This window comes from Hipposideros armiger, unplaced genomic scaffold, assembly GCF_001890085.2.
Source record: "Hipposideros armiger isolate ML-2016 unplaced genomic scaffold, ASM189008v1 scaffold_859, whole genome shotgun sequence".
NCBI classification, from domain to species: Eukaryota; Metazoa; Chordata; class Mammalia; order Chiroptera; family Hipposideridae; genus Hipposideros; species Hipposideros armiger.
Genome location: NW_017732209.1, coordinates 205,502 through 218,818, shown reverse-complemented (window position 1 = coordinate 218,818; position 13,317 = coordinate 205,502). Strand labels below are relative to the sequence as shown.

The window sequence follows — 13,317 nt, the reverse complement described above, 5'->3', positions numbered from 1 at the left end:
GCGACAAGAGGGGCTAGGGGGCTGGGATTGGGGACGAGAAAGAATATTAGGGGCCCGTTTAGGAGGCGGGGAGGAATTTGGGGAAGCCAGAGATCATGGGGGAAGCTTGGGGGAGCCACCGGAGGAGATTGGGAGGGCAGGGGTAGGAAAGTGGGGTGAAGTTTGGGGGGGGGCCAGGATGGGTGAGTGAAGGAAGGCACGGGAGCCTGGAAGTTAAGGACATTCGAGAATCTCAAGTGGCGGGTTTGAGCGCAGAGAGTTTAGGGCCGGCCAGGCGTACAGGCAGATGTTTGCAGTGTCGGGGAAAGAGTTGAATTGTAGGGGGTACAAGGAGGAGGGTTTGGGGGAGATAAGGATCCCTGAGGAGAAGGCTGAAACGGGCCGGACACAAGGGTGAATCAGAGGAGGGGGCACCCTTGCCACTTCCAGGCTCCTGGCCGGAGGGCCGCTCCCTGCCCATTGTCCCTTGCCTGGCCAGGAAGTCCGGTGACATCTCGAGGGACACGACGTCAGGTTATGTAACACCGCCAGGCCCAGGGGAGGGGCCGGAGTCAGGACTCCCGGGTTTCTCTCCACACCCTGTGGGTCAGGATCCCGAGCAGCTTGTGACTTCACAAGTGGGAGGAGTCCACCAGAGTCACAAACTCGTTTTCTTGCTGCCACCCACACCACACTCAGATCTAGGACTGGGATCTGAGACCCTGGGTGGGGAGAGGGGTGTCCCTAGTGATGCTGTTGGCTGAAGCGGCCTGCTGTTCAAGGCTGTTACACAAGTGTAAACTAAGTCCCAGAGAGTGCTGACCCCTTTCATTTGATCCATCCATTCATTCATTCAATGTGTACTGAGCCCCTCCTGTGTGCCAGTTACCATCCTAGGTGATGGAGACACAGCAGCAAACAAAACAGAAGTCCTTGAGTCCAGCAGTCCCTGGATTAACCCAATTCTGTGCCCAGACTGCATCCTAGCCACACCTCCTTGAAGCCATACCTCTTTCACTAGATACAGCCCCAAAATATGGATTCTCGCACCCAACCTCTGGGAGACCCTTCCCTAGTGCAGGGGTCAGAACACATCTCTCAACTCCTGTGTCCCTGGTCTCTGCATGATTGTATCCCTATTACCCCCTTACCCCCACCCCATGGCCTGTCACTTCCTCCTATTCTCATCCCCCCCACAGGGCATGACTAGAGATGCTGGTTTGAACAGGCAGTTGGCGATTCACTCAGATGTCATAAGAGCCTGCTGTGCTATCATAGTGTCCCTGAGATGTCATCAGGCAGCCTCAGTCTCCTCCTATAAACACCTCTGGGGCCCTGTGGGACTGAGGAGGAGACAGTGCCCTGTTTCCAGTGCTACCTCAGTCCCCCAAAGGGATTGATTGACTTCCATTCAAACCCTTCATCAGAAGGCTCTGGGAGGCACCTTCCTGGCTCCTCTCACTCCTCCTCCAGGCAGCCTTCCTTTAATTCAACTCCCTGCTGCCCCCCTCCAGTTCCCTGGGCTCCAGCCATTTGGACCTTCCCCCTCTGACCTTACCCACTCCCATGCCTTCAAGTTTGAAAAGCCTTCAAAGCCAGGCCCTTGAAAGGACACACCCCTGCACCTCTCCAAGCCTCAGTTTCCACCTCTCTAAAAATGGACATAGTCGTGCCTGGCCCACATACTGGGTGGAGTAATTTGAGCGAGGTCACTTCTGTGACAGACTTAACACAGGCTGGGGACATTGTGAGAGCTCAATGAATACTATTGGCCAAGGTACATAAGAAATAGTTAACAGTAACAAGTGGGGATCAGAGGGAGTAGGGAAATTTACAAAAGGGTATTCTATACCTTGAAAGAGTATCTGGCAATATTTTCAAAAAATTCATTTTTCTTTTAATTTAAAAATTACCATCTCTGGACTGACTTTGAAGCTTATCTGGGCACCCTCCACCCACATTTGCTCCTTCCTCCTACTGAGTCTCATCTCAGGAAGATGCCACCATTCACCCTGCCACCTGGGCTGAGACCTGGACCTTATCCTAGGGGCCACCTTCCCCTCATAGCCTCTCAGCCACCAAGTCTGGTCCTTCCTGTCTCTTGACTGTCACCCAAATCTGCCTTTTCCTTCTCATCCTCCTCCCTAGGTCCAGGCCCCCCCCCCCCTTGTTCACAGTCTACCTCCAGGATGCAGCCAGAAAGTTCTCACTAAAGTATAAACCCTGTCCCTCTCCTCAGAACCTGACATAGCTCCCCAGTACCCTTGGGGGAATACTCCAGGCTTCTTACCACAGCCCATGGGGCCTGTTTGATCTGGTCCTTGCTGACTTTTCCAGCCTTCTAATTCATTGATCCCAAATACATGATTCTTCTTGCCTTAAAGGATCTTCCAGTTCAATCTCCTTGCCTGGTGGCTGAGTCCCTCAGCCATCCAGATAACATAACAATTGGGCACCTGGCTGAAACCTGGTGTCTTCTACAGACAGGACCTTACCACCACTTAAGGCTGCCTTCCATCCACAGCCAAGCACTTCTGCCTGAACCAACTTCTGTCTACTACACCCTGCTCCTTGAGGCCACACGGGACAAGGCAGTTTCTCAGAGACTAGAAGTTGCTGACTAGAAGGTGTTGCCTTTGAACCTTAAAAAAATGCATGCGATGTAAGATTCTTGAGGCTGATTCTTGGAGTAGGCACTGAAAGAGCCACAGAATATCAGAAGGGGAAGATGACTTAGAGGATCAAGATGCAAAAGGGGGGACCTAGGCTCAGAGGGAGCAAGGTTCTGGCTGTTTTCACTGCCTGTAGCTGCTGTGTCCAGTCACTGACTTGCAACCCAGGAAGGAATCATAGAATGGGGATTGGTGATCAAAACGATGGGTGCCAGGCTGGGCTCCGACTCTGGTGACACAGAGACCCCAACCTTGGTGAGAGTAGACCTGTGTCTGTCCCCAGTCTGAGCCCCAATCCGGGCACCAGGCTGAAACCCAGGCTGGGCACAGGATGAGGAAACTGGCCCAGACTCAGACCTGAGGCCAACATGTCCACTATAGAAATAAATCAAGAAGTCAGAGCTTCACCCCAGCCGTCTCTCTGCTTGCTGGTCTTGTGTCTGACTTCCTGGGACCTCCCATCTTCCTCTCATAGAGGTTGGCTGAAGACTGGAAGGAGTCGGACGAGACTGGTGCTGTGGATAGGGAGGGAGAATAGGAATAGGGCTTCGGGGTGGATAGGTTAAGGACATAGTGGGGGACAGAGCTGGAAATAAAGATTAGGATAGGAAAGGGAAGGGGTAATGGTCAGGGATGAGGGATTGAGAGAGGGGGCAAGGAGATGGAGAATGTGGGGGGATGGTGGGGAGACAGGAGGGATGAAGCAGGGCCGGTGACAGGTTGGGGGATGTGGGCTGAGGTCGCAGTTGGGGTCAGCTCGAACGCCAGGACGAGGTGGGGACGGCGGGGCCCGGCTGAGCCCAGCACCACTGCCCCCCCCGCCCCCCGCTGCCTGCCCTTCCGCTCCCCGGAAGCGCTGAGTCGTCCTGCCTTATCTGGGGGCCGCTATTTCGGGCTCCGCTCCGAGTGCGGCGACTATTTTTAGTTGTGCTCGGGTAAAAATGGAGCCGGCGCCGCGCGGGTTCCCGAGGCCGTGCGCGCCCCCTCGCGAGAACGGGGGCCCGGAGCGCGCGCCTGAGTCACCGCCTCCCTCCGCCCCCCTGCACAGTGAGGAGCACGGATCGCTGGCTCCGGACACCCCGCATCCTTCTGGGTCCCTGGGCGCCTGGAAGCCGGCAGGCTCAGAATATTCCAGGAACATCCGGACGTGTCCACTAGGGTTCCAGCGGCTGATGGCGGACTTTTGGGTAGAGGCGCCCCTGGTGGCCCCTGCGGGTATCGCAGGCAGGAGCTGTCCTCCCCAACCCCCACTCCCCACACACTCCTATTTTCTAAATGAGGAAACTGAGGCCGAGAGAGGAGCTCGTTGGGGCCTTGTAGCCTGAATTGCAAAGCACGATCATTCAGCTTCAGCCGGGACATCTCCCTTAATGGAGAATTCACTACCTATCGGAAAACGGGGCACTATTTCTTTTTATTAGTAGTGTTTATCTAGCCCTTCAACACATCTTTGTCAAGGGTCAGCTGTGTGCCAGGCACTGTGCTAGATGATGGGAACACAGCCGTGAACAAGAAAGAGATGTCTGTCCTCATGAGGTTGACGTGCTAATGGGGGAGAGAGACAGTAAATACGTCAGATGATTTCAGATGGTGACAAGCACTTGAGGGGAAAGTAAAATGGGATGGTGTATTCAAATAAAGGGTATATTTTAGTAAAAGTAGTCAGAGAAGGCTTTGCTCTGAGGAGGTGACACTTAACTGCAACCTAAATGATGAGATCAGGCTTCTAAAAAGACCTGGTTTAATTCAATTCCTTCATCCCATTTCACAGATCTGGAGACAGAAGCCTGGAGAGGACCCAGGTGGGGACTCAGCTTACAGAATGTAGACTGCATGAGCATCCACTGCGTAATTGTTCAGCTTCAGGTTGGTCCCATCCTGTGTCCTCCCAGCACATAGATACCATTCATCAGCAGTAGTAGTCATCTTGGTTACTATTTTAAAAACAATAGCTACCATGTATCCAGCACCTACTCTGTGCCAAGCACTCTGCTAAATACCTCAGGGGCCTTGTTTCCCTGAATCCTCACCCTGAACCTAGGAGGTGAGGTACTGTTCCATGCCCCATTAACAGATGAAGAAACCTGTTTCCCATCTCCCCTCCCTCTCGGCCACATGGGAGGGAAAGGAACATGACTCAGGCCTGGCCAATGAGAGCATTCCAGTTCTTCTTCCCTCTGATGACAGTGATTGATTCAGGGGTTGGCGTGTGATCCATTTGGGCCTGTGCGTGATAGAACCACTGGGCAGGAGACCTTTCTTCCCACTAGAGTCACTAAGAGAGTAGGGTGTGAGCGCAGAGCTGCTGGTGCCATCTTTGCTACCGCAAGGAAAGTCTTCCTGAGAAAAAAAAATCAAATATGGAACACAGAGGTTGGACAGTGACTTCATATCATAATTTGAGCTCCTGGACCAAGCTGCGACTGAAGGCAGTTTTACCCCCTTAATCTTTTTTTTAACATGAGCCAGTACATTTCCGTAAACTAGTTTGCACTTAAAGCTGAGAGACTCCTGATTAATTCACTTTCCCTCGCCAAGCCACCCCAGGAACTGGTCCTGACACTTTCCACTGCCCCTAGTCCTTGAGAAGGGACTACTGTAACGCCTGAAGCCCCCATTCATCACACACTGCTCCTGTGGAGGAATGGACTGCTTGTGTGCATCTAGGCTCCCCCGCTGGGCAGGCACTCCTGCGGGGGCTCTGGGTCTGCTCATCTCTGTGTCCTTAGGAATAGACCCGGATAAGAACCTGGGCACCCATGCTGCTCTCTTGGGCAGGGCCACTTACCACACAGTCATCGCTATCTGGTGGTAAGGTTACCTGACTGTACCCTCTACTTATTCCCACTGTTAGGATTTCAGCCCTGTTTGAGCTCTGAAGGCCTTCCAGTGTCAGTCCCCTGCCACCATCTGTCCGTACTCTAGACCTAAGCATCTAGCAGTTCTTGGATGCCTCCCCCTGGATGTCCCACAGGATTTCACCCTGACCTCAACAACATTCTTCCTGTGCCTCTTCCTCCCCAGGTCTCCAGTGCAGGCATAGTCCCACATCGGCCCTATTTCCTGGCCCAGAGGCCTGGGCCTTGTCTGGATGTCTTCCTCCACTTACCTCCCGTGGCTCATCACTCCTTTCCTTTCTATCTTTTAAAGATTTTATAGTTTTTCCCTTCTCCCCCTCTCTACTTGATCCCCTATCCCCACTTATGCCTGCCCTACACTCCTCCCTGGTCTCCTGCCTTAGTCCCACCAACTGTCATCTAGAAGGATTTTGCTAAACCAGAAACCTGCCCTTGTCAGATCTTTCCCCTGCTCAGAGCCTGCTATGGCTCCCCAGTGCTCCAGTCCCTGGATCTACAAGGCCCTCCGTGACCCGAACACTGCTGCCTCCTTTCCTCCACGCACATTCACTCCGCCCTCAAATAATACCCAAACTGCTTGCCTGCTCCTAAATGCATCATGTCCCAGCATGCCTCCAGACCTTGAACGTTCTGTTCCCTCTGCCCAGAATACCTTTGCCATCCTCCACCTAGTGAATATTTTCAGTCCTTCAAGGTCCAACTCAACCATCCCCTCCCCTGAGAAACCTCGCGTGACTCCCTCCATCTAAGCTCGCCCCCTCCCCTCAAGAAACCGGGTCGGTGTGGCTCTTTCTCTGCTGGGCAGTATGTGCTGGGCCCTTTGCACACAAGGTCTCATTGGGACAGAAACTGACAGTCCCAGCTTCTGGATGAAGAAACCGAGACTAAGCGGGGACAAGTGACTCACCAAAGGAATCACAGGCCTAAGAGGGGACAGAGTCAGGATTTGAAGGCATAACCTCACGCAGCCTGGCTCATTCAGTTCTCTCGAGTATTTATCTCAGTTTTGTAAGTTTTTATTTTATAACATTCTTAATAGAGGCACACATGTATATTATTTATGAATAAAAAATGTACTCCACATACAGAGTCCTGGGTGGCATTGTGGCTCCTATCAGTTAATAGCTTCCTCATCCAGATATGAATGAAGCAGGGAATTCAGAGCATCCTCTAGAGGCCACACTAAAAACGTTTTTTTTTTAGTTTTTATTTCAATTACAGTTGACATTCAATAGTATATTAGTTTCAGGTGTACAACATAGTGAGTAGACATTTATACCTCACAAAGTGATCTCCCTTATAAGTCTAGGACCCACCTGGCACCATACAGAGTTATTATAGTATTAGTGACTATGTTCCCTATGCTGTGCTTTACATCCCTGTGATTGTTTTGTAACTGCCAGTTTGTATTTCTTAATCCTTTCATCTTTTTCACTCAGCCCCTCAAGTCCCTTCCCACCTGGCAACCATCAGTTTGTTCTCTGTATCTACAAGTTTTTTTCTGTTTTGTTTGTTAATTTCTTTTGTTTTTTAAATTTCACATATAAGTGAAATCATGTGGTATTTATCTTTCTCTAACTTATTTCACTTAGCATAAAACCCTTTGGGTCCATCCATGTTGTCAGAAATGGCAAGATTTCATTCTTTTTATGGCCGAGTGATATTCCATTGTATATCTGTCACATCTTCTTTATGCATTTGTCTGTCGATGGACACTTAGGTTGCTTCTATATCTTGGCTATTGTAAATAATGCTGCATTGAACATAGGGGTGCATATATCTTTTTCAATTAGTATTTTGGATTTCTTTGGATAATTACCCAGAAATGGAATTGCTGGGTCATAAGGTAGTTCTACTTTTATTTTTATTATTATTTTTATTTTATTTTATTTTTTTACAATCTGCTTGTTCCATCGAATTTTTATTTATTTATTTATTTATTTTGTTTTAATTGGGGAGTTGGGGGAGGGGAACAGTGCTGGGGAATTGGGGAAGGGGACCAGCCAAGTTGTTCTTCAGTCTTCATTGTGGAGGGCGCCAGTCGCCATCCAGGTGCCTATTGTCAGCTTGTAGCCTCTAAGCTCAAGGTGCTGTGTTACAATCTTAGTTGCAGGTGGGCATAGCCACCATCCCATGTGGGAGTCAAACCAGCAGCCTTGTTAAGAGCGCATGCTCTATCCACTGAGCCATCCGGGTGGCACCTCAACTCAAGGTGCGGAGTTCAGTCTTAGTTGCGGGTGGGTGTAGCCCTCCATCTTGAACGTTGCGGGTGGGTGTAACCCTCCATCTTGAACAGACAACTTTGTTGTTAGGAGTATGTGTGCTCTCACCAGCTGAGCCATCCTGCCACCTGTTGGCAGCTCAGCGACAGCTCAGCTCCGGTGCAGCATCACTGGCCCATGTGGGAATCCAACCAGTGGCCCTGTTGCTCAGAGTTCGCACTCTTAAGCTAACTCTTAACCAACTGAGCCACTCGGCTGGCCCCAATTTAGTTCTATTTTTAATTTTTTTGAGGAGCCTCCATACTGTTTCCCACAGTGGCTGCACCAATTTGCAATCCCACCAACAATGCCTGAGGATTCCCTTTTCTTCATATCCTTGCCAACACTTGTTTGTGGATTTATTGATGATAGGAGTGAGGTGGTATCTCATTGTGTTTTTTATTTGCATTTCCCTCATAATTAGTGATGTCGAGCATCTTTTCATATGCCTATTGGCCATGTGTATGTCCTCTTTGGAGAAATGTCTATTCAGGTGTTTTGCAAGTCACATTTTTGACATGAATATCCGTCGTTCTGCTTGGACATGTTTCTGACATGGATTGTTCCAGAACATCACAAGAAATCCCAAAGCTCAGTGGCAAACAAATGGCACCCCAGCACCCAATGTCTTTCCAGATGGAGAACACACTGATGGCAAATTCCACGAATCAGAGCTGTCCACAAGAAATATCATGAGAACCATGTGTCTAAGTTTAAATTTCTTAGTAGCTGCACTAAAAAAAGGAAAAAAGAAACAGATGAAAATAATTTTGTTCATGTATTTTATTTAACCATTGCATAATATATGCAAAATATTATTTCAACATGCCCTCAGAAGCAGCAATTATTTTTTATTTTTTTAAAGATTTTATTGGGGAATTGGGGCAGGGGAACAGTGTTGGGGAATTGGGGAAGAGAACCAGCGAAGTTGTTGTTCTTCAATCTTCGTTGTGGAGGGCGCCAGTTGCCATCCGGCTGCCCATCGGCAGCTTGTGGCCTCTAAGCTCAAGGTGCTGAGTTCAGTGTTAGTTGTGGGTGGGCGTAGCCACTATTCCATGCGGGAGTCGAACCTGGCAGCTGTTTTAAGAGCGAACGTTCTATCCACTAAGCCATCCGGATGGCAGCTCAGCTCAAGGTGCTGAGTTCAGTCTTAGTTGCGGGTGGGCATACCCCATCATCGAACAGGCAATCTTGTTATTACAACAGCTGAGCCATCCTGCCACTTGTTGGTAGCTCAGCGACAGCTCAGTTTAGGCGCAGCATCATGTGAGAATCCAACCGGCAGCCCTGTTGCTCAGAGCTCGCGCTCTTAAGCCAACTCTTAACCAACTGAGCCACTCGGCCAGCCCCAGAAGCAACAATTATTAATGAGATAGTTTACATTCTTTTTATCACACCAAGTCTTCAAAATCTGGTGTGAATTTTATATTCACAGCACATCTCATTTTGGACCAGCCATATTTTGAGCACTCAAGAGCCACATGTGGCCAGTGGCACAGCAGTGAGCAATGGCCTGACCATGGGTCTGGCAGTGTGGCTTCTTCAAAGTCCAGATTTAAGATGTGACAGGAGACAGCATGGCTCACAGTCAAGACCCTAAACTCTGAAGCCAGATTGTGTGGTTCAGATACTAGCTGTTGAAACTTCCAAGTGCAATCTTTCTGCACCTCAGTTTATTCCTCTATAAAAGAGGGAGTCACCAACAAGACTTCATAGGGATTTTGTAAGTAATAAATTGATTTACAGATGTTAAACACTTAGAAGGGCCTGGCACATGCGAGGTCTGACAATTAAGTTCTCGAACTCATCCTAGAAAAAGTGCTACATGCCTCATTGCTGAATATCACCACGGTCACCTTTGACGTACTCCCCTTGGGAAGTTATGCACTGACCCCAGCGCCTAGTCCACCCTTCAAAGCAATTTTGGAACTCTTTTTCTGGAATGGCCCTCAGAGCTGCCATCGTATTACCCTTGATGTCCTGAATGTCATCAAGATGTCTTCCTTTCAATATTTCCTTTATCTTCGGGTAAAGAAAGGAGTCATGGGGGCCAGATCAGGTGAGTTGGGAGGGTGTTCCAAAACAGTTATTTGTTTACTGGTTAAAACCTCCCTCACAGACAGTGCCGTGTGAGCTGGTGCATTGTTGTGATGCAAGAGTAATGAATTGCTGGTGAAAAGTTCAGGTCGTCTAACTTTTTCACACAGCCTTTTCAGAACTGCCAAAAAGTAAACTTGGTTAACTGTTTGTCCAGTTGGTACAAATTCATAATGAATAATCCCTCTTATATCCGAAAAAGGTTAGCTTCATTGTCTGACCCCATCCGTGTATTGCAAAAATTTTTCTCTTTCACTATAGCCTTCTGTATTTTTCTTTTTCCTATAAATCTATTCATTATTTTCCTCATTCTCTACTCCTAATCTGTAACAGATATCAGTTTCATTTGTCTAGCAACTCAGCCTGAACCCCACAACATCTATATAATAATATACTATTTCCACAGAATGTCACATCCACTTAAATATATATACCACATGTGCTTGCTAATCTTAAACACCTTAAAATGACTGGCTATTCCTTGCCTCCTAACTATTTTTTTTTTAAGATTTTAAAGACCATACCAAAAGCATACTGAGATTAAGGTTTTTTTGTGTTTTTTCTTAATTGGGGAATTGGGGGATGGGAACAGCGCTGGGGAATTGGGGGAAGGGGAACAGACAAGTTGCTGTCCTTTTGTTCTTCAGTCTAGCTGTGGAAGACTTTGCTTCACTGGCCCAAGTTGGCACCATCATTGTGCTCTTCCCGAGCGAGGCAGATCAGTCACCGGCTTCTGGATGGCCACTCACAGTAGCTGCTGACCGCTCACGCTGGCCGCTCATGCTGGCTGCTGGCTACACACGGTAGTCCATGGCAACCCACTGCAGCAGGGGTTGCAGCCTACACCATCACTGGCGACTCACTGGCAGCCCAGCTCCAGGTCAAGCTCATCTTAGCTGTAGAGGGCGGTGTCACTGGCCCTCATATGTGGGATCCGAACTGGGGCCCTCTGGCGTCCCAAGCCAGCTCTTAACCAACGTGCCATTCGGCCAGTCCCCTCTTAACTATTAATAAAGAAAGTCTCAAATCATTCTATGTTCATTAAAAATTCACTTCAGTGTCAAGTGGGTCCTCATTGATGCTTAAGGAAAAAAAAGGTTAGCAACATCATTCTGACTCTTGATTTGGACTGACAGAGCTTTTCTGGTTGTGGAGAATTGGCTGACTTCCATTGTGCACTTTGACGCTTTGTTCCAGGGTCGTATTGGTACACCCATGTTTCATCACCATTGATAACATGGCCCAAAAAAATCTCTTGCCTCTCCAAAAGGTCTTGGTAAACTTTGACTCTCCTTTGCTTTTGTTTGTCGGTAAGCTTCTTTAGGACCATTTTTGCACACACCTTTCTCATGCCAAGATTTTCAGTTAAGATTGTCCTGTTTCTCTATCGATGTTTACTTGGTCTGCTATGCTTCTCACAGTCAGCCGACGATTTTGACGCACAATTCGACAAATTTTTGCAGTGTTTTCGTCAGTTCTGCTCGTTACTGGCTACCCTGATCTCTCTTCATGAGTGACGTGTTCTCTCCCCTCAGAAAAACGTTTAATCCATTTGTACACTGCCATTTTCTTCATGGCATTATCCCCATAAACTTGGACTAACATGTTCCTGATTTCACTTCCACTCTTGCCAAGTTTAACAAGAAATTTAATGTTTGTTTTTTACTCCAAATGAAGCTCAGACATTCTTGTGACAGCACACTAAAACATGCAACAATAATGAACGCCATTCAGCAAGACACCGCCACACGTCAACACGAACAGCTGTGAGACACTGATATACCAAGGTTATGAAATCTCATAGAGCTGTTTGTACAGCGCTGCCAATGTAAGCACACAGTGGCATGTTCACGAACTTAATTGTCAGAGCTCGTATTAAGTGCTTTATGAGTGTTGGCTTTTATTATTTGAAGTTTGTGAAAGAGAAAGTCTCTTAACTCACATTAACAGTTAAAGAATGAAAAACTCCCTTTAAGACTTCCCATTCTCAAACTGGAGATGTCCAGGTGAACATGTGAACACGCACTACCTCTAACAATCACGTGTGATGTAAGATCACTCTGGGTTCTCAAGGGCGAGTGCTCCAACAAGCTTTTGGACACTTCCCAATCTAAACACCCCACATATTTTCATCTTCTCATTTTCCTGTTTTGATCTTTGCAGTGGGTTGACTGGTGTGCCCCTCTCCTCACAAGATATGTTCACCTGAGACCTGTGAATGTGAGCCAATTTGGAAAAAGGGTCTTTGAGATGTAATTAAAGTAGGGATCTCAAGACGAGATCATTCTGGATTATCTGAACAGGGCCTACACCCAACGGCAAGTGTCTTTATAAGAGATGAAAGAGGAGAAGACACAAACACAGAGGAGGCCATGTAAAGATGGAAACGGAGATTGGAATGCACAGCTGGAGCCACCAGAAGCTGAAAGAGACAAGGAAGGATCCTCTCCTAGAAACTTCGGAGGGAGCGTGGCCCTGCTGACACCTTGATTTCGGATTTCCGGCCTCCAGAACTGTGAGAGAATAAATTTCTTTTGTTTTAAGCAATCAAGTTTGTGGTAATTTGTTACGGCAGCCACAGGAAATGAAATATAATCTGTTTGGGGGCCTGTCTCCTCCACCATGAAGGCATAGCTTCTGTTTTCAGATGCCATTTCACAGGATGAAACTGAGGCTTGGAAAGTGGGTGGAGCTGGAACCAGATCTCAGGCCCCCAGAACCTTATCCAAGATCCAGGGGTCACTGTGGAAACTTGAAGGGTATTTTGCCTGTTAAAAAAATATAGAATGCTTGCTGAGTTTTCTTTTAAGGGAGTGGTTGAGAACACGAGCTTTGGTTGGAATCCTGGCTTGGTTGCTTACTTGCTGTGTGGCCTTGGTTAAGAGACTAACTAACCTCTCTGTGCCTCCGTTTCTCCTATAAATGGGGATAACAAGATAAGTCATCTCAGAAGGTTGTGATGTGAAGTATATGAGAATTGATCAACTTTACCATTTGACATAGTTCTGGAAGTCTTTGCAAATGCTGTAAGACAAGAAAAATAAATAAGGTATAAAAATTAAAAGACAAGAGATACAACTGTCATTTGGATCATTCTCAAGGAAAATCTAAGAAAATCGACAAACTCTTTTAATTTAAGAATTTGGCCAGATTGCCTGCCAGAGGTCAGCCAACAAATTTAATAGCATCCATCCACTAGAAATTATAATAGAAATAAGATAAGGAGTTAATAAACTAGAAAAATACCATTGGTATGTACATACACTGGTGATTCTCAGATTTCAATCTTGTTTTTTTTTTTTTTTTTTGTAGAGGGCAGTGTCACTGGCCCTCATATGTGGGATCCGAACCAGGGCCCTCTGGCATCCCAAGCCAGCTCTTAACCAACGTGCCACTCAGCCGGGCCTCAGATTTCAATCTTGAGCCCAGAGCTCCCTCCTGCTTACTTGA

General features: G+C 47.7%; 1 long non-coding RNA gene across 3 annotated transcripts in view; it reads left to right on the top strand.

The window, feature by feature from the left end:
• LOC109374735 (uncharacterized) overlaps window positions 1-12,346 on the top strand; it is a 13,208-nt gene extending 862 nt beyond the window's left edge. For 2 of the 3 annotated variants that reach the window (XR_002122449.1, XR_002122448.1), the window contains exons 2-3: window positions 4,423-4,517; window positions 12,031-12,346. This is a non-coding gene — a long non-coding RNA (uncharacterized LOC109374735). Of the gene's footprint in view, window positions 1-3,692; window positions 3,839-4,422; window positions 4,518-12,030 lie in introns of those variants that run through there. The other variant, XR_002122450.1, reaches the window with a different exon arrangement.
• Window positions 12,347-13,317: the final 971 nt, after the last annotated feature.